The sequence below is a fragment of the Nannobrachium achirus genome (genome assembly GCF_963921795.1).
Source record: "Nannobrachium achirus genome assembly, chromosome: 4".
Taxonomy (NCBI): domain Eukaryota; kingdom Metazoa; phylum Chordata; class Actinopteri; order Myctophiformes; family Myctophidae; genus Nannobrachium; species Nannobrachium achirus.
In genome coordinates, this window is record NC_137813.1 from 429,836 (window position 1) to 452,500 (window position 22,665).

General features: G+C 40.0%; 1 protein-coding gene across 1 annotated transcript in view; it reads left to right on the forward strand.

The window, feature by feature from the left end:
* The first annotated feature begins 7,308 nt into the window (after positions 1-7,308).
* The window catches only part of arhgap27l (Rho GTPase activating protein 27, like), a 77,439-nt gene continuing 62,082 nt past the window's right edge, over positions 7,309-22,665 (forward strand). Inside the window, exon 1 of the mRNA XM_080724825.1 lies at positions 7,309-7,429. The gene's annotated coding sequence lies outside the window, so the exon portion shown is untranslated. The remainder of the gene's footprint in view (positions 7,430-22,665) is intronic.

The following is a 22,665-nucleotide window of genomic DNA, read 5'->3' on the forward strand; positions in this document are numbered from 1 at the left end:
TATTGCTTGCCACTAGAATGGGTCTAGGGAAAATGTCTTTTATACTTGTATTGTTGATGCCAATGAGGGCAAGTGACAACACTCATTTCCTGTAAGTTATGTTAATTTTTTTTTTTTTTTTTTTTTTCAGAAAACAATTCCGGAACTGTAATGAAAGCATGCGCTAAGATTGCCTACCTCTGGTATAATTCTAGTTGTAGTCATTTATTTGTAGGCAAATCTGAAGGATTACGTGGGCGCACACCATGTTGGGTTATTCTAAATTATTGTTAGTATTTTGTCCGATAGGTGTAACAGTACAAATTGTAGTTTCACGTGGCAGCCAACTATTATTCAAATTATCAGGCTGTTTGATGCTGCCGTTATTCTGGTTGAGTGGAGAAAAGCTGGTGGGGGTTGCTGTTGTATGGCTATGGTCACCGTGCCATTCTTCTTTCTGGGAGACAAAAATGTCCCAACAACTGCTTGAGGCGTAACGTACGCTCTGAGGACTCAAGTGTACAGCGTAAATTAAAGTACTTAAGTGCAATTTGATAAGGGATATACGCCTTGGTTGTGTGGGTGTGCGGTGGGTCTCTCAGAGAATACAGCGGCCCTACAGGTCTAATCATAAAAAGACCTCCAGTTTAAGGCTAAATCCTGAAGGGTCCCAGGTTTGTGGTACAATATTGTGACGGTTGCCTATAGTAAACTTGGATTTGTACTATTTTCACATTGGGGACAATAATTGATAATGTTGTTATTGATGGGTGTGTTCGTGACCCTGTCAGTAATTTTACCCATGGTGCGGTGTCTCCCGGTCCTTTAGTGTTATATGCTGCTGTGTTTCCCCGTTGTTGTTTATTCGATGCCAAGAGGAACAAAACTGTGTGCCCTATGGTTTAAACTAAGTACTATATTTATACATGTGCCATGCCATTACTGGCATGTCAAGGAGGGAGGTATAAATATATTATATGTATATTCCCCAGCGATAAGATTTTTAATTGGGGTAAAGAATAACAAGTCTAGTTATTCGCTTTTATGTGAGTCATAAAAGGAGGGGGTTAACGTTCTGCTTTCCTGTCAAATCTCTACTTCCGATTCTCAGTAGATAGTAGAGACAGATGTGTCCCTATGTTCACACACAGGCTTGGGGCAGGGGTGTCACACATGGTGACACCCCTCACTCATCACATGACATTTAGTCCAGATTTCACTGAACAAAACTTGGGATCGAACACTCTTTACAATTTTACACATGTTTATTTTTATCTAGGAGGGGCATAACACAATTATGTATAATAAACAGATGCAACATTTTTATGGGATAGATGTATGTCAAGAAACAACTGATATTTTCCCAGGGATATCCTCATCTCCTTAGACATTTTTTGGCACATTACGCCCAACACTCCCTTGGCACACAGAGTGTGATTAAATGAATAGCTATACACAGAAGGCCCCTTTAGAGCATTCCTTGACCCACAACTTGACCTCAAGATCGCATGCATCACCACTCCATCAAGTCCGATAGAGGGTGAAGGATACAAATAGGAGGGGCGAGTCTGGCTGTGTCTTGGAAGAGTAACCTCCCGATAGTCCTTTTATCTCATTGCCATGTGAACTATTAATTGGCAGTGGGTGAAATTGGGATTGTCGGTTGTACGGAATCAATTCCTGGGACACAGCAAAAGACCCGTCTCTCAGAAGATGCAATAAAGAAATATATTCAATGTTACACATTTAGTCAGATGAAATTTTATTCTGTAAAGCTTGTAAAGGAATCTGTGGGACCAACCCAAATGATTACCTAAGATTTAGCAAAACAATGTTATTGTTTAATACTCAGCAAGTTACATGAAATGATAAAACTGTGTTCAACATTTTAAACTGAGTGATCACTAAGAGTGATCAAGGAGGGATTAATGTGAAAATGTGTGAACTATTCCTTTAAGCCACAAGCAACCATATCTTTTTAGAGTGTGCTCTGAGTACTACAGGCCAATCACAGAAGGGCTGCTCCAGCAGCCTGCTGGACAGATGTTGATATATTAGACTTTGTGAGAGAGGGACTCCTCAGAGATCTCTCCTGTGGACAACTGAAACATCTGTTTTTAGTTGGGCACTGATTTGCTGCTTGCAGTGGATGCAACGTACTCTTCGTTGTGAAACTTCAGGCTTGTATTCTGTTTACTTTCATGCATTTGCTGTTCATATGTTTATATATATTCATGTGGGGAATCTACCCTGTGTAATCATTAAACTATGCTGAGTTTTAATAGCTGAACTGTGCTCCTGTGTAAACGTCTCATAACTGGACTATTTAGGATATAGGACGACGCATCAGAAGGCACAGCCAGTCAACGTTGACCAAGAGAGAGGGAGAGAGAAGTTTCCATAGAAAAACAAAAACAAACCCCAAACCTATAAGTGTTCTGCTTGTGTGAAGTTACACCGTATAGAGGAAACCTTTTTGCTGCAGCATTTTTCTTGCTTTTGCTCAATTTCTTGTATTGTTTTCAGATGTGGTGCTTCATAGGTGACAGTGACACAACAGACAAGCTAGACACCATACATACTTGGTGTCACAGAAACTTGTAAAACATATCTTTTTAAATTCCAGTTATTCACATCGATCATTCCAGATTGATGGACCACGCATGCTAAATGTTGCTGCTGATGTCAGCCGGTGTTCCTGCATTACGGTAAAACACCTGTCAGACGGTGTTCGTGCATTACGGTAAAAAAAAACCTGTAAATTGTTGTACACAGCCTGGGATCATCTGACAATAACAACAATAGAATGTAGAGTAGAGATATTTCATCCCATGCTATTCTCTATAATTATTAACTATAGAATGTACCGTCCATGCTATTCTCTATAATTATTAACAATAGAATGTAGTGTATATTTATTGCATATCCCATGCTATTCTCTATAATTATTAACAATAGAATGAACTATATTTATTGCATATCCCATGCTATTCTCTATAATTATTAACAATAGAATGAACTATATTTATTGCATATCCCATGCTATTCTCTATAATTATTAACAATAGAATGTACTGTATATTTATTGCATATCACATGCTATTCTCTATAATTATTAACAATAGAATGTACTGTATATTTATTGCATATCCCATGCTATTCTCTATAATTATTAACAATAGAATGTAGTGCAGAGAGAGAGAGAGAGCTTGGATCCCACGCTATATATCTCTATAATCCATTGTCTGAACAACAGCGCCCTCCTCTGGTGGAAGTGAACTTCACAGACGTTGCTCTTCCTGTTTGATTCATTCATAGACAGTAACTTTTTACCAAAGTAAAAGTATCAATACTGCAAGGTAAAAACACTCAGTAACTTTTTACCAAAGTAAAAGTATCAATACTGCAAGGTAAAAACACTTAGTAACTTTTTACCAAAGTAAAAGTATCAATACTGCAAGGTAAAAACACTCAGTTCAAGTAGAAGTCCGGAATTCAAAAGTAAATCAACACTAACTTTCTGTTCACCAGGTACAAGGTCAACTAAAAGGAAATCCTAGAAAGCACTTTTTATTTACACGGGAAACCACTTAAGTTAACCTGACTTTCGCCAGATAGTTGCAGCAGTGCGTAACGCTCTGCCTTACATCTGGGATCTCTCGGCCAGACTCTATGTAAGGGGCGGGCCATTTTTTGAATTTCTGTAGCAGGTGATTGGATGTGGCCGTTTCTATCACAGTCTGGGAGTGCCAACTCCAACCACTCATATTGGCCTGTCTGCATGACTTTGCAGACAGGCAACGTCATGCACTCAGGCAACGTCACTCTATTGGCTCAGAGCCGCTCAGAGCCCGCCCATAGCTGCCGCTGATTGGTCCGGCCCGGGACTTTACGAGTGTTATCAACGCTGGCGGACCGAGCCCAGATGGTAAAGCAATGCAACGCAATGCTGCCACCATCTGGCGAAAGTCAGGTAACACTTAAGTATCTCATGTAGCATTGAATGACTGACGGATAGAACACAGTATGCAGTAGATAGTCAAGTGTGTGTGTGTGTGTGTGTGTGTGTGTGTGATTGCAAATGTCTCCAAGACTACCTGGCTGCAGACACTAGGTTCCTGTTGAGGTCCACGGGAGACAGGAACCTCAACAAGTGGCAGGAAGTGACCTCACACCTCTTTCTTGCTCTACCCCATGGAGGTTAAGTTTAGGGTTAGGGGTAGAGTTGGGTTGTCTAAAAGATAACATGTACACATAGCGTCTGTAAGATCCTTCTGCCCTTCAGTTTGTAAAAGATGTCATGTGATTGTGAACAGAACCCTGATTTGTTCAGTTTCAGTAAAAGTGTCAAAATGTTGAAGCTCCAAACCTCCTCTCTGCATTGCCCTGAATACATGACTATCATATCATGTATATGATAGTCATGTATTCATGAATACATGACTATCATATCATGTATATGATAGTCATGTATTCATGAATACATGACTATCATATCATGTATAATAATAGTCATGTATTCATGAATACATGACTATCATATCATGTATATGATAGTCATGTATTCATGAATACATGACTATCATATCATGTATATGATAGTCATGTATTCATGAATACATGACTATCATATCATGTATAATAATAGTCATGTATTCATGAATACATGACTATCATATCATGTATATGATAGTCATGTATTCAGGGCTCCTCTCTGCATTGCCTTGTTGATTGCTATGATTGTTGTCAGCTGGTGAAACCTTTACCACGCCATGGGTGCGTTCGGAAATGTGCACTCAACGCACTGGTGACGGTGTGCCATGTTGAGTTTGTTTATTCGGTGCACTGACCTAGCCTGACTGCAAGCGTCAGACTCTATCACACAACGGTGCGGTGCGTCGGTGCGGTTTTTGATTGGTTGGTTTTCATGCCGTGTCTCGAGCGCTTCTCTTTCTTTTTTTCCTCTTATCTATCTTTTTTTTCTTACTTCTCTGTAACTTTGTAAATACTGTATACTGCTATGCCACAACTGGACAACTGAATTTCCCCCTTGGGATAATAAAGGTATCTATCTATCTAATGGAGCCTATGGAGGAAATGACCGCAAAATGCAGCATTTACAGCTTAATTGTTCGTTTAATCGTTTGGGTTTGATAGTTTCACACACATCAACATGTAAACTAACAGCAGGAAGGCCAATGTTATGAATTACATCTCATTTCAATATCAACGTTACGTTAGCAACTGCTGCTTTTAAGAATGTTTTAGCTCTGGTCCATCGCGTCTCCTCCCAGAGACGCTCTGACAGACCCGTCGGGAAATGGCTGGACTCGAGATTGTCGGCCCCTCCGAGCGCTCAACATCAGTCAAAATAAACTAAACTACTTCACTACTCACCAAACCAAAGGTAGTTTTGCGTTGTTGAAAGTCTATTCTCCGCGGTGGTAAACCTCTCAGCACCCCACCTACTCTGTAAAATACATTATTTTTGGCATGAAATAAAACGCACCCACCTCAGGCCACCTAGCGGCCACAGCAGATACAATGGTTCACAACCCGGAAATAAGCGGCGGTCGAGTTGGATGCACTTTATTTCATGCCAAAAATAATGTATTTTACAGAGTAGGTGGGGTGCTGAGAGGTTTACCACCGCGGAGAATAGACTTTCAACAACGCAAAACTACCTTTGGTTTGGTGAGTAGTGAAACAGTTGTGTTTATTTTGACTGATGTTGAGCGCTCGGAGGGGCCGACAATCTCGAGTCCAGCCATTTCCCGACGGGTCTGTCAGAGCGTCTCCGGGAGGAGACGCGATGGACCAGAGCTAAGAAAGTGTACCTTCAGAGTTCAGAGTGAAAAAGCTCACAGGCTTAGCTGCCTCTTACTGGTCGTTGGTAAACAAGCCACACTGAATGCACGTCACGCCCACTGCACTCACTACACTGAGCACACACCCGGTGCGGGTTTCCCAACGCACCACAAAAGGGAGAGTTGATAGAAAATGTTACTGGTAATACTTGAAACAGACCTGTGGAATGTAGAGCATAATTAAGTGCTGTAAAAAGTATTATTTAACAACAACAACAATGTTTAGTTTGTAAGCCAACTTCCTGGTAAAAAACATCTGCATGTTGTTGACTACAACCTTTTATACTCTATGACTACAACATGTTAATTCAGAAATAGTAGATGGGAGGTTTTGGTGTTGAACACATTTTATTCATTTTCCCAACGAAGTGAAGTTTTCAGATGGGAGGCCATGGATATATTATTATACAATAGGGTTATAATTCATTGATATATTATTATAATTACAATAGGTTTATAATTCATTGATATATTGTTATAATTACAATAGGTTTATAATTCATTGATATATTATTATAATTACAATAGGTTTATAATTCATTGATATATTGTTATAATTACAATAGGTTTATAATTCATTGATATATTATTATAATTACAATAGGTTTATAATTCATTGATATATTGTTATAATTACAATAGGTTTATAATTCATTGATATATTATTATAATTACAATAGGTTTATAATTCATTGATATATTGTTATAATTACAATAGGTTTATAATTCATTGATATATTGTTATAATTACAATATGTTTATAATTCATTGATATATTGTTATAATTACAATAGGTTTATAATTCATTGATATATTGTTATAATTACAATATGTTTATAATTCATTGATATATTATTATAATTACAATAGATTTATAATTCATTGATATATTGTTATAATTACAATAGGTTTATAATTCATTGATATATTATTATAATTACAATAGGTTTATAATTCATTGATATATTGTTATAATTACAATAGGTTTATAATTCATTGATATATTATTATAATTACAATAGGTTTATAATTCATTGATATATTGTTATAATTACAATAGGTTTATAATTCATTGATATATTGTTATAATTACAATATGTTTATAATTCATTGATATATTGTTATAATTACAATAGGTTTATAATTCATTGATATATTGTTATAATTACAATAGGTTTATAATTCATTGATACATTGTTATAATTACAATAGGTTAAATAAACAGAGACTCTGTGTGATGTGTCTCAGTGTCCACAGGGTGGCAGCATTTCACCTCATTTAACAACATTTAACTTTCTAACTTTACCTCTGTGTAGCTCCACCTCTCTGTCTGTCTCTCTCTCTGTCTCTCTCTATGTCTCTCTCTCTTTCTTTCTCTCTCTGCCACACCTCGCCCTCTCTTTGACTTCAAGTGTCCAACCCCCACTGAACAATATGAGAGAGAGACATAGAGACAGACTGAGAGAGAGAGAGGGAGGGAGAGAGCAGTGATTGTGGACTTTAGACCTGGGAGAGAGAGAGAGAGAGAGAGAGAAAGGAAGGAAGAAAAAGAGAAAAAGGAAGATGAGAGGAGTGATATACAGGTAAGGTCTGTCTGTCTGTCTGTCTGTCTGTCTGTCTGTCTGTCTGTCTGTCTGTCTGTCTGTCTGTCTGTCTGTCTGTCTGTGTGTGTGTGTGTGTGTGTGTCTGTGTGTCTGTTATGGCTGTTTTGCGCTCTTGTAGGTTCCATAACTTTAATGGTTGTTTTGTGTGTGTGTGTGTGTGTGTGTGTGTGTGTGTGTGTGTGTGTGTGTGTGTGTGTGTGTGTGTGTGTGTGTGTGTGTGTGTGTGTGTGCGGCCGTGCGTGCGCACACCTCAGGGTGTGATGTCATGTGAGAACTTGATCATTCTAAAACATGTGAACAATAGTCTGATACTTCAATAGGGTGTGTGTGTGTGTGCGCGTGTGTGTGTGTGTGTGTGTGTGTGTGTGTGTGTGTGTGTGTGTGTGTGTGTGTTGTCAGTGCCTGGCCCAAAGGCCCTCAGGAGCTGGGAGTAGAATGGAACCAGCAAACTGTCCCTCCTCCCGTCTCTACGGCTCTGTCTGTCCTAACCCTAACTGTCTGTCCTAACCCTAACTGTCTGTCCTAACCCTAACTCTGTCTGTCCTAACCCTAACTGTCTGTCCTAACCCTAATCTGTCTGTCCTAACCCTAACTGTCTGTCCTAACCCTAACTCTGTCTGTCTGTCCTAACCCTAACTCTGTCTGTCCTAACCCTAACTGTCTGTCCTAACCCTAATCTGTCTGTCCTAACCCTAATCTGTCTGGCTTGACTTTATTTAAGATTTAAACTAAAGCTATGTTTGGCTGTTTAGACTACAGACCAGAGGACCCCCTTCTCCTACAGCATTAAAACTATTTAGACTACAGACCAGAGGACCCCCTTCTCCTACAGCATTGTGCTTAGAAAACCTACATCAAAAGTCCAGTTCCAATACCAAGATGTTAAAAATAATAGCTTTTTATTCAAAAACAGTTGTATTAATCAAGTTATCACTGTATTAATCAAGTTATCAATGTATTAATCAAGTTATCAATGTATTTGGTTTAACAATATTTACAAATGAGCGTTCAGTTCACCCGGACACTGTCAATGTGTTGTCATTACCATAACAGACACTGTCAATGTGTTGTCATTACCATAACAGACACTGTCAATGTGTTGTCAGTACCATAACAGACACTGTCAATGTGTTGTCATTACCATAACAGTACATTTAAATAAATCCCATTTCCTAGTTGTTTCTCCTGTAACCCCTGCAGTACCACTGCTTACCCCTAGGGGTACACAGACCTCCATTTGTTTACTAGATAACATTATAAATCATATCACCAGTAAGACTCCCTAATCGGGAGATAAGCGACCGTAGGTCACTTATCTCCACAAATAGGGCAAAAATGTGTTTTGCCAAAATCTTCCTGATCCATGTTGATGACATGAGTGTAGACATACTGTGTAGTGATTTTCGTGATTTTAGGGCAAAATCTGTAGGAGCAGTGTCCAAAAATGTGTTTTTAAAAATCGGCCTGGAGGTGGCGCTATATGGGAGAGATTCATGTTGATGGGATGAGTGTAGACATACTGTGTACCGATTTGCGTGATTTTAGGGCAACAATTGTAGGAGCAGTGTCCAAAAATGTGTTTTGCAAGAATCGGCCTCATGGTGGCGCTAGAAGAGGGCCATGTGAGAAATGAGGGGTGGGGTCTCCGCGCCGGCAAGGCGGACAAATAGGTACCGGCCCCGGCTGTCCCGGTCGCTCCTAGCCGGAGTTACGGCATTTTATGTGAGCTGCAGTGTAGGGGGTCCTCCACTGGGGGCGCCACCACTTTTGCATCCGTTCTGGAGCACCAGGAGTGGGTGGTCCCCGGGAATTCCCCGTGAGCAGCCCCGTTGGGGTGGTCATTTGGTCAGTTTAGCACATTTGGTCATTTTTTACATCTGGGGGTCCCCCAGGCTCCGGGGGTCCTTGGAGGTTGTAGTTTGGCAGGTAAGGAGTGTGTGTGCAAAATTTGGCATGGATCGGGGCAACGGTTGCGGAGATATGAGCAGGGCAAGAGTGTGAGGTGTGACAGACAGACAGACTGACTGACGGACTTACACTTTGTGCAGGGTTTGATAGTAAATGCGACCTACGGTCGCAATTACATAGCACACATTAAACTATAGTTACAGGTATTTAGCAGATCTACAGATCATCATTTTACACAACATACATTAATGTATTCATTTGTGGCTGAAGAGTGAGTTTGTAGAACGGCTATTGTCTGTTTTGATGTTGTTATTTTTTTCCTTGTAATAGAGTATTAATAATTTCAGCTAGAAGTGGTACTTTTACTTGTTTGTGTTTGCGTTGCGTACCGGCCCTTTAAGTCACACACCACTTCCTGGATTTATGATTGACAGGCTCATTCCATTCCAAGGCGGGAACCCCGCCCCCTTTGGCCTGGAGTGTGTGTGACTGGCTGTGTGTGTGTGTGTGTGTGTGTGTGTGTGTGTGTGTGTGTGTGTGTCTGTGTGTCTGTCTGTCTGTCTGTCTGTCTGTCTGTCTGTCTGTCTGTCTGTCTGTGTGTGTGTGTGTGTGTGTGTGTGTGTGTGTGTGTGTGTGTGTGTGTGTGTGTGTGTGTGTGTGGGCGTGCGATCTAGGACAACATTCCAGTGTGTTCGAGGTGGGTGTGGTGTGGTGTGGTGTAGTGTAGTGTGGTGGTGTGTGTGTGTGTGTGTGTGTGTGTGTGTGTGTGTGTGTGTGTGTGAGTAAAAGTCACAACAACATTGAGAAACATTGGAGTTGGAAGCCTTTGAATGAAACATGTTTCACCGAGACACCAAACTCTGTGTAACACCCCCTGCCAGAATACAGTAAACTATAGGATCATAGAATGCAGAGAGACAGCGTAGCGTCTCAGTAAACTATAGGATCATAGAATGCAGAGAGACAGCGTAGCGTCTCAGTAAACTATAGGATCATAGAACGCAGAGAGACAGCGTAGCGTCTCAGTAAAGTATAGGATCATAGAATGCAGAGAGACAGCGTAGCGTCTCAGTAAACTATAGGATCATAGAACGCAGAGAGACAGCGTAGCGTCTCAGTAAAGTATAGGATCATAGAATGCAGAGAGACAGCGTAGCGTCTCAGTAAACTATAGGATCAAAGAACGCAGAGAGACAGTGTAGCGTCTCAGTAAACTATAGGTTCATAGAATGCAGAGAGACAGCGTAGCGTCTCAGTAAACTATAGGATCATAGAACGCAGAGAGACAGCGTAGCGTCTCAGTAAACTATAGGATCATAGAATGCAGAGAGACAGTGTAGCGTCTCAGTAAACTATAGGTTCATAGAATGCAGAGAGACAGCGTAGCGTCTCAGTAAACTATAGGATCATAGAACGCAGAGAGACAGCGTAGCGTCTCAGTAAACTATAGGATCATAGAATGCAGAGAGACAGCGTAGCGTCTCAGTAAACTATAGGATCATAGAATGCAGAGAGACAGCGTAGCGTCTCAGTAAACTATAGGATCATAGAACGCAGAGAGACAGCGTAGCGTCTCAGTAAACTATAGGATCATAGAATGCAGAGAGACAGCGTAGCGTCTCAGTAAACTATAGGATCACAGGTAAACAATGAACCTATAGCATCAGTTTAACGCACAGTTGACCAAAGTGCGGCACAGGGGCCAAAATCGGCCAGAGGACAAATTGTATTCTAAACAGCTTCATTCCTACATTGTATTCTAAACGCCACCGTCAAACCAGAATATTTTCCCATAGTATAATTTGTCAGCATTCCTTGTTCCCTGTTGTCTCATTCTGAAAGGGTCAAAGAAAGGTGATTTCAAAGTATTTTTCCTTAGATTTGATAATGTGAAATAATGAGTTATTAGTGTTTTGTTCAGAACACACCTGACAAAAGACTATTGATATTCAATATTTCTGATAGTTCGAAAGTACATTTTCTCAGGAGATGTAGTCGTCCTTGGGTGTTTTAATAGTTTAATATTTTATAACATGGCCTCCTTTGAAAACTCTTTGGACTGCCCTGGTGTAACCATTAAATACATTATCTGGTGTAACCATTAAATACATTATCTGGTGTAACCATTAAATACATTATCTGGTGTAACCATTAAATACATTATCTGGTTTAACCATTAAATACATTATCTGGTTTGTTTAAGGAAGGCTTAGTGAATGAATAATTATGAATATCTTGACGTCTTCCTGGTAAATAAAGAAAACAAAACAAACCGAGACAAACTCCTCCCTTCACAATAACATGTCTGCTATTGTTCTCACTCACACGCACACACGCACGCACGCACACACGCACGCACGCACGCACGCACGCACGCACGCACGCACACACACACACACACACACACACACACACACACACACACACACACACACATTGTTTTAGTTGCAGAAGGAGGTTCTGCCAGAGGATTGTCTAAATGAGTTAACTTGGATATGTTGAGCTTGTAGATCTGTTAATCTAGATATGTTGAGCTTGTAGATCTGTTAATCTAGATATGTTGAGCTTGTAGATCTGTTAATCTAGATATGTTGAGCTTGTAGATCTGTTAACTTGGATATGTTGAGCTTGTAGATCTGTTAATCTAGATATGTTGAGCTTGTAGATCTGTTAACTTGGATATGTTGAGCTTGTAGATCTGTTAATCTAGATATGTTGAGCTTGTAGATCTGTTAACTTGGATATGTTGAGCTTGTAGATCTGTTAACTTGGATATGTTGAGCTTGTAGATCTGTTAATCTAGATATGTTGAGCTTGTAGATCTGTTAACTTGGATATGTTGAGCTTGTAGATCTGTTAACTTGGATATGTTGAGCTTGTAGATCTGTTAACTTGGATATGTTGAGCTTGTAGATCTGTTAACTTGGATATGCTGAGCTTGTAGATCTGTTAACTTGGATATGCTGAGCTTGTAGATCTGTTAACCTGGATATGCTGAGCTTGTAGATCTGTTAACTTGGATATGCTGAGCTTGTGAGCTTGTATATCTGTTAACCTGGATATGCTGAGCTTGTGAGCTTGTAGATCTGCTGTTTCCACAATAAAGAATCACACCTAGTGTGAAGTGAGCAGTTAATCTCTTCAAGCGACTCGCTAGCCAATCGCAGCGCGTCCTGCAAGGCTTGTAGGCCAGATGTAATCTAGACCAGATGTAGGACATCTAGACCTGATGTAGGCCATATCTAAACCAGATGTAGGCCATCTATAGACCAGATGTAATCTAGGCCAGATGTAGGACATACCTATAGACATCTAGACCAGATGTTTTGATTTGATTTATTTGATTTATTTATTTGCACAATAAGAAAACAAACAATACAAGTTAACATTAAAAAAAAAGCATGAAAATATGTGCAGGCGAGAAAGTAAGCCCATAAAGGGCTTATACAAGGTTCTCACCTTAAGTAATAAACAAGTAAAGTTGAAACACAATATTCAAACTAGAAAACTAAAAAACAATTTTCCCTCGAAAGTGTGTGTCTGCGCGTATGCGCGTGCGTGTGCGCGCGCGCTCGTGTGTGCGTGCTTGCGCGTATGCAGAAGCATGGCCACTTTAAGTGGTAGAATTAAATGTAGAGGCTTGATTTATCAGGCTGGCCTTCAATCTATGTTTAAAATTCTAAATGTAGGCCATTTAGATGTAGGCCATTTAGATGTAGGCCATCTAGACCAGATGTAGGCCTTATCTAGACATCTAGGCCAGATGTAGGACATACCTAATAGACATCTAGACCAGATGTAAGCCATTTAGATGTAGGCCATTTAGATGTAGGCCATCTAGACCAGATGTAGGCCTTATCTAAACCAGATGTAGGCCATCTAGACCAGATGTAATCTAGGCCAGATGTAGGACATACCTATAGACATCTAGACCAGATGTAGGCCATTTAGATGTAAGCCATCTAGACCAGATGTAAGCCATTTAGATGTAGGCCATCTAGACCAGATATAGGCCTTATCTAGACATCTAGGCCAGATGTAGGCCAGATGTAGGTCATATCTCTAGACATGTAGGCCATAGGCATGGTGGAACAGTGGGTAGAGCTGTCTCCTCACAGCTAGAAGGTCCTGGATTCGATTCCCACCGGGGGACGCTGATGATGCGGAGGAGAGAACACGCCCCCAGCGCCCACACCCTAGGTTGGTGAAAGGGACTTTCTGTGTGGAGTTTGCATGTTCTCCCCATTTCTGCTAGGGTAGATACCCTCACTAAAAACTTGCAGTAATCCTGGTCTCTATACTGCCTCCCCCTGGCCAGCCGAGGCGCCTGATGGAGGGGAAAGGACCTGTAATCCTGGTCTCTATACTGCCTCCCCCTGGCCAGCCGAGGCGCCTGATGGAGGGGAAAGGAACTGGTTGGAATAACGTGTTCCTTCTTATCTTCTATACTAGTTATTTGCGCCAGCAGAGCGCGCAGGTACTGCGTTGGGCTGCGTATGTATGTTGGTGTCCTTCTTTGTTTAAGCCCGCAGACCAATCAGGGACCAGCAACGCCATCATTAAAGGGTAGATCTTTGTGCCCATACATGGTGTTCCATGTGAGCCCACACTGTTTCGTAGGAACAGTATTTCTAGTTAGTGTGGGCTCGCCTGAAAGGTGAGAACACTTTTTTATCTTCATTATTTATATAACTAGACGTCTAGTCGGCGCCCTGGCCAACTCGGGAACAATGTAAATAGGGAATGAATGCCCCGCCCTTTAATGCAAACCCCATTATACCTGTTGTCATCTTATCTCATCTCATCTCATCTGTTTGCGTGTGTCCATTTATGCCCATATATGGAGATATCTGTCTGTCTACGTCCATTTTATGCCCATACTGTATATGGAGATCTCTGAAGGACCCGTTTTGACCATCTGTTTGCCTGTGTCCATTTATGCCCATATATGGAGTTATCTGTCTGTCTGCGTCCATTTTATGCCCATATATGGAGATCTCATAGGGCCTGTATTGACTAGCCTGATTTCAGACTCTACACTGGGGCTTGAGTCTGAACTTGTGGCCATTCTATTTGATTGAAAAGGGGAGGGGATTTAAAATGTGAAATTCCCAATCACAAGAGATCTGGTGGGAGGGGTTGTGTTTGACTTTTGCACACAAAACATTCCCTCCTCCCCCTCCCCTCAATGACATGCACCAAATAGGTCATTGTCTTTGATGTTTCATTGATTAGAGAGAATCACTAACGAGCTATTCGACACTTGTATGGCTCAATCAATGACTGCAGTTCGGAGCCCTTTTGAAGTTCAAAGGGAGCAATTAAGAACTCTGGTGAGCCACGCAGCCACCCCTCCCTCCACTGTTTCTGTTAATTTTCAAAAGTTAGACACGCCCCTCCTCCGCATTGCATTGATTTCATTGGTCGGTTTCGGTCGGTTTGAGAAGCTTTCGGTAGCAAGAGACACGTCATATGACACATCCAGACCAAGAGATGCAGTTCACTCAGAGAGTGGGCGGGTCTATTGGCTGGAGCCAGGCTATGTATTGACCATCTGTTTGCCTGTGTCCATTTATGCTCATATATGGAGATATCTGTATCTCTCTGTCTGCATCCATTTTATGCCCATATATGGAGATCTCTGTATCTGTTTGTCTGTGTCCCTTTATGCACATTATGGAGATCTCCGTATCTGTCTGTGCCCCCTGTTTTGACCATCTGTTTGCGTGTGTCCATTTATGCCCATATATGGAGATATCTGTCTGTCTACGTCCATTTTATTCCCATACTGTATATGGAGATCTCTGTAGGACCCGTTTTGACCATCTGTTTGCATGTGTCCATTTATGCCCATATATGGAGTTATCTGTCTGTCTGAGTCCATTTTATGCCCATATATGGAGATCTCTGTATAGGGCCTGTATTGACCATATGTTTGCCTGTGTCCATTTATGCTCATATATGGAGATATGTATCTCTCTGTCTGCATCCAGTGCCGGTTCCCCCTTTAATGCAAACCCCATTATACCTGTTGTCATAGGACCCGTTTTGACCATCTGTTTGCCTGTGTCCATTTATGCCCATTGACTCATGTGGTGTACGTGATGTCAGAGCCTTTTATGAAGTGATGTCACAATGAGTCAGCGCTTGCGCCGATTTCCTCCGGAACAGCCAGATGTCAACAATCATTTCCGCATAAGGAGATTCCGAACGCTTTGCACCGGTTCGGGAAAACCACGCGTCGGGTCGAGGCCCGGCACTGCACTCCGCGCCGCGGCGGGGAACGCGCGTGCCGAATCTGAAGCCGGTGGGACGTACGGTTCTCGACATACGCGGATTACATACAGACATAGATTTGTCGCATTTATAGATAGATGAGTTCCGTCGCAGACAGAGATTTGTCGCATTTATAGATAGATGAGTTCCGTCGCAGACAGTACAAAGAGAACACTATGTTATCTTCATTATTTATTTGCCGCTCTGACATCACGCTTTGGCTTCACTGTGATGTCACACTAACATAATCCCTTTTATGCCCATATATGTAGTTCCCTGGTGTCATCAATATTAACACTTTGCAAGCCACGGGGAGCCCCTTAATATTAAAACCGGAATATACCAGACATCTTAGCAAAGATGTCTCAGCTAAATGATTTTTATCCGAAAATCGGCGATCGTCTAACCTTCCCTAGTCACCACTCGTCCATCGGTAGCGCATGGCTCGTCTGACATGAAGCAGAAGTGACGTCAGGTCCATTCCTCCCAGAGGCTTCCCAGCAGCCGTCCATTTTCTGTTTATATGTTTGTGCTAGTATAGCAGGAGTGCTAGGGGCTAAGCTAGCGAAAATGCTCATATCTACTCTTGAGTCACACATGGATTATTTGAGACGACATTTACGTGAACGATCGCGCACGCGAAACGCCACTCTATCCCAATGGAGATCCAGATAATCACGGTGAGCTAACGACCTGGGGATTGAAAAAAAAGAAAAAACAACGGTGCCGTCCAAGAAGGAGGGGTGGCGGGCTCATGTTTATAAACATAATATTACGTCTCAGATCATAATACAATAATAGAAATTTCACGGCTAATCTATCAACAGCCATTCTATTTCGACTAGCAAAGTGTTAAGCCCATATATCTAACATGACTTCATATGGGAATGCCCATATATGGAGGCCACATCGGCCACATACCACACTAACGGCTGGTTCTACTGACAGGGATCTCCAAGTATGGGCATAAAAGGGTATGATGTCAGATGTCATAGAGGTCACATGTCGCCCTGAGGCGTCTTACTAGTATTAGATCTCTGTATGAGTGGAGATTGGGTTGAAATAGATGTTTGTAGATTAGTTATTAGATCTCTATATGAGTGGAGGTTACAGTACATATCAGATACCATCAGAGATTAGATTTAGATGTTTATAGATTAGTTATTAGATCTCTATATATAGATTACAGTATATCAGATACCAGTAGAGATTAGAATTAGATGTTTATAGATTAGTTATCAGATCTCTATACAGAGGTTACAGTAGAGAGTGAAAGCGGTGGTGAGAATATGGTTTATGTAACAATGTTGCCAGACTGGAAATACACACTGGAAATACACACTGCTGTGAACACCTGCTCCAGTAGTTATGCCTTTAACTCATTGTGGGCTCGCCTATAAGGCGAGCACACTTTAGATATTGTCATTGTGGGCTCGCCTGTAAACAGGCGAGCACACTTTAGATATTGTCATTATTTATCTATCAGGCAAGCATATCAAGTTCTCCTCAAAACTTCGGTTCCTTTCAACTCCTACATACTTAGTGAGAAAATGAAAATAAAAACATCAATGTGTTCAGTTTACAGTGGCGACGCGTGCTATTACTTTTTGCAGCAATCGGCCAAATGGTGGCGCTGTAGGAAGCCTTCGAAAGTGCGATCTTTGAACAGGTATAGCTCATGCTGTGTTTGAGGTACAGCCATGAAACCTGTATACACTTATGCGTCTCCTCATGCCGAACAACTTTTACCCTCTAACTTTTGACCTCTGACCTTTAGGTCTCCCACAATTTGGAATTATATGAAAAACAGTACAAATCTATCTCCTCCTGGGTTTTTTTCGTTCCGCGCACGAAACTTTTTTCACATGAACTTTGGACCAATACGGTCAAACTGTCTGGTCGGATTTCTTTTAAAGTGAAAGATATTTTTTTAATAATTCAATCAATATTGCGGTTTTATGCAAATTATTCTTCGGCCTCTAAATCATACATGCAAAGTTACACGTTCATGGCATTTGGCAAAGATGTGGAGGGTTAGTCAAAGTATCACTGAAACCAATTTTATTCCAATCGGCCAAAGGGGGGCGCTATACGAAGCGTTTGAAAATTCAAACTTCAAACGGGCATAAGTCATGACTCGTTTCGTTTGAAGACACGCAACTTTTTACACGCGTGCTTTGACTCGAGCGGAAGACATCTGTGTCATTGTTAAGTAAGTTCCGCCCTTCAATTTTCCGCCATTTTGAGCAGTTTGCAAAACGCGTAAACCCGCTTTTATTCTGGAATTTTCGCTCCACGTGCACAAAACTTTTTTTACGTGAACTTTGGACCGATATCTAAAGATCTGTCAGATCGGATTTCTTTAAAATTGAAACATGCTTTTTTAATAATTCAATGAATATTGCAGTTTTATGCAAATTATTCTTTTGCCTCTAAATCATACATGCAAAGTAACATGTTCTGGCTTGAAGCGAGCCCACAATTGTTTCGAAGGAACAATATTTTCTAGTTATTTATCTATCAGGCAGGCAATCAGTAGACGGGATCTTCGGTTCCTTTCTACTCCTACATACTTAGTGAGAAAATGAAAATAAAAACATCAATGTGTTCAGTTTACAGTGGCGAAGTGTGCTATTATTTATTATAGCAATCGGCAAAATGGTGGCGCTGTAGGAAGCCTTCGAAAGTGCGATCTTTGAACAGGTATAGCTCATGCTGTGTTATACATACAGCCATGAAACCTGTATACACTTATGCGTCTCCTCATGCCGAACAACTTTTACCCTCTAACTTTTGACCTCTGACCTTTAGGTCTCCCACAATTCGGAATTATATGAAAAACAGTAAAAATCTATCTCCTCCTGGGATTTTCGCGTCAAGTGCACAAAACTTTTTTCACATGAACTTTGGACCTATACGGTCAAACTGTCTGGTTGGATTTCTTTTAAAGTGAAATATAATTTTTTAATAATTTAATATATATTGCGGTTTTATGCAAATTATTCTTCGGCCTCTAAATCATACATGCAAAGTTACACGTTCATGGCATTTGGCAAAGATGTGGAGGGTTAGTCAAAGTATCACTGAAACCAATTTTATTCCAATCGGCCAAAGGGGGGCGCTATACGAAGCGTCTGAAAATTCAAACTTCAAACGGGCATAAGTCATGACTCGTTTCGTTTGAAGACATGCAACTTGTTACACGCGTGCTTTGACTCAAGCGGAAGACATCTGTGTCGTTGTTAAGTAAGCTCCGCCCTTCGATTTTCCGCCACTTTGAGCAGTTTGTAAAACGCGTAAACCCGCTTTTATTCTGGAATTTTCGCGTCACGTGCACAAAACTTTTTTTACGTGAACTTTGGACCGATATCTAAAGATCTGTCAGATCGGATTTCTTTAACATTGAAACATGCTTTTTTAAATAATTCAAACAATATTGCATTTTTATGCAAATTATTCTTCTGCCTCTAAAACATACAAGCAAAGTCACATTTTCATGACAAAATAGTGTAGAGGGTTAGTTCAAATATCACTGAAACCAATCTTACCCCAAATGGCCAAAGGGGGGCGCTATATAATTTTGAGCAGTTTGTAAAACGCTTAAACCCGTTTTTATTCTAGGATTTTTTTTTGCAATTTGCATGAAACATTCTACACGCAATCTAAGGACCTTTATCTAACATGCCTATGAAGTGCACACAAAAAAATTATAAAATAATAATAATAAATATAGCTGCAAGCAGCGATAAAGTGTCCAAAGCCAAAAACACCTCAAATCATGAACACAGCCTGGGATGTGCGTGAAATCTTGCAAGCACATTCCCAATAGGTCAAGGAACAGATACCAACCTTCTCACATTGGCCTGTTATAGCGCCACCAGCGGGTCAACTTTTGCACAACACATTTTTGGAACAAAATGGACCAATCTTTGACGTCAGTAACGTCAAAGAGAGCACTGCCTGCGATCTTGACATTTTGTGCTTTTATAGCCATTGTTTTCTGGCTTGAAGCGAGCCCACAATTGTTTCGAAGGAACAATATTTTTCTAGTTATTTATTTATTCCTAGATCAAGTTCTCCTCAATACTTTGGCACCTTTCTACTCCTACATACTTAGTGAGAAAATGAAAATAAAAACATCAATGTGTTCAGCCTACAGTGGCGACGTGTGCTATTATTTTTTATAGCAATCGGCCAAATGGTGGCGCTGTAGGAAGCCTTCGAAAGTGCGATCTTTGAACAGGTATAGCTCATGCTGTGTTATACATACAGCCATGAAACCTGTATACACTTATGCGTCTCCTCATGCCGAACAACTTTTACCCTCTAACTTTTGACCTCTGACCTTTAGGTCTCCCACAATTCGGAATTATATGAAAAACAGTAAAAATCTATCTCCTCCTGGGATTTTTGCGATACGCGCATGAAACTTTTTTCACATGAACTTTGGACCAATACGGTCAAACTGTCTGGTCGGATTTCTTTTAAAGTGAAACATTATTTTTTAATAATTCAATAAATATTGCGGTTTTATGCAAATTATTCTTCTGCCTCTAAATCATGCATGCAAAGTTACACGTTCATGGCATTTGGCAAAGATGTAGAGGGTTAGTCAAAGTATCACCGAAACCAATTTTATTCCAATCGGCCAAAGGGGGGCGCTATACGAAGCGTTTGAAAATTCAAACTTCAAACGGGCATAAGTCATGACTCGTTTCGTTTGAAGACATACAACTTGTTACACGCGTGCTTTGACTCAAGCGGAAGACATCTGTGTCGTTGTTAAGTAAGCTCCGCCCTTCAATTTTCCGCCATTTTGAGCAGTTTGCAAAACGCGTAAACCCGCTTTTATTCTGGAATGTTCGCTCCACGTGCACAAAACTTTTTTTACATGAACTTTGGACCGATATCTAAAGATCTGTCAAATCGGATTTCTTTAAAATTGAAACATGCTTATTAAAATAAATTCAATGTATATTGCAGTTTTATGCAAATTATTCTTCTGCCTCTAAATCATACATGCAAAGTAACATGTTCATGGCATTTGGCAAAGATGTAGAGTGTTAGTCCAAATATCACTAAAACCAATCTTACTCCAATTGACCAAAGGGGGGCGCTATATCATTTTGAGCAGTTTGTGAAACGCTTAAACCCGTTAGGATTTTTTTTAGCAATTTGCATGAAACATTCTACACACAATCTAAGGACCTTTATCTAATATGCCTATGAAGTGCACACACACGAAAAAAATAAAATAATAATGAATATAGCTGCAAGCAGCGATAAAGTGGCCAAAGCCAAAAACACCTCAAATCATGAACACAGCCTGCAATGTGCGTGAAATCTTGCAAGCACATTCCCAATAGGTCAAGGAACAGATACCACCCTTCTTACATTGGCCTGTTATAGCGCCACCAGCGGGTCAACTTTTGCACAACACATTTTTGGAACAAAATGGACCAATCTTTGACGTCAGTAATGTCAAAGAGAGCACTGCCTGCGATCTTGACATTTTGTACTTTTATAGCCATTGTTTTCTGGCTTGAAGCGAGCCCACAATTGTTTCGAAGGAACAATATTTTTCTAGTTCATAATATGAATTAATAAACCTTTAATTAATTCATAATGTGAATTAATAAACCTTTAACTCATTCATAACATGAATTAATAAACATTTAACTCATTCATAATATGAATTAATAAACCTTTAAAGGACCTACACCATGAATTTTCACTTTTTCTATTTTAAAACCTTTTTTTGGGGTCCCACTGGCACCTTCTATCCTCACAAAGTCCTATTTCTGTACATTGTGTCTTTCTCTGGTTTTGGGAAGACAGAGATGAAAAGCTTTCCACGGGTTCTCAGAACAGTGCTGTTCTGAGAGTTGACGCATGTGACGTCACACGAGTTTCCCGGTTTTTTTTTCAGAGTCAAACATTTTTTTTTTTCAAAAATTTAATTTTTTTTTTCAAAATGTTTTTTTTTTTCAAAACTTTTTTTTTCAAAAAAATTTTTTTTTTAATTTTTTTTTTTTTTTAAGTTTTTTTCAAAAACTGTCAAAGTCAAATGTTTTCAAAAAAAAAATTTTTTCAAAAAAATTATTTTTTTTTTTTCAAAAATTTTTTTTTTCAAAAAATTTCTTTTTTTCAAAAACTTTTTTTTTTTTTTTTTCAAAACACTTTTCAAAAAAATTTTTTTTTTTCAAAAAATGTCTTTTTTCAAAAAACTTCTTTTTTTTCTGGAAAAAACCCACTAGATGCGCCCCTGAGCAAACAGAGGCCGTTTTGGTATTGCAGCTGGAGAGCCTCATTATAGTAGAGCTAGAACAAACAAAAAGAATTGTTGAGGGTTAAAACCTGTCTAAGACTCAATTTTGAGCATATATTTATACAAAAAATATAGTTTTAAAAGCATGGTGTAGGCCCTTTAACTCATTCATAATATGAATTAATAAACCTTTAACTCATTCATAATGAATTAATAAACCTTTAACTCATTCATAATGAATTAATAAACCTTTAACTCATTCATAATATGAATTAATAAACCTTTAACTCATTCATAATATGAATTAATAAACCTTTAACTCATTCATAATATGAATTAATAAACAACTGCTCCAGTAGTTATGGCTTTAAGTTTGAACCCATTAATAATAACTAGAAGCGTCTAGTCGGCGCCATGGCCAACTCGGGAGCAATAGGGAATGAATGCACCTCATTATACCTTTTGTCATAGGATCTGTTTTGACCATCTGTTTGCGTGTGTCCATTTATGCCCATGTATGGAGATATCTGTCTGTCTACGTCCACTTTATGCCCATATATGGAGATCTCTGTAGGACCCGTTTTGACCATCTGTTTGCCTGTGTCCTTTTATGCCCATATATGGAGTTATCTGTCTGTCTGCGTCCATTTTATGCCCATATATGGAGATCTCTGTAGGACCCGTATTGACCATCTGTTTGCCTGTGTCCATTTATGCTCATATATGGAGATTTCTGTATCTGTCTGTCTGCATCCATTTTATG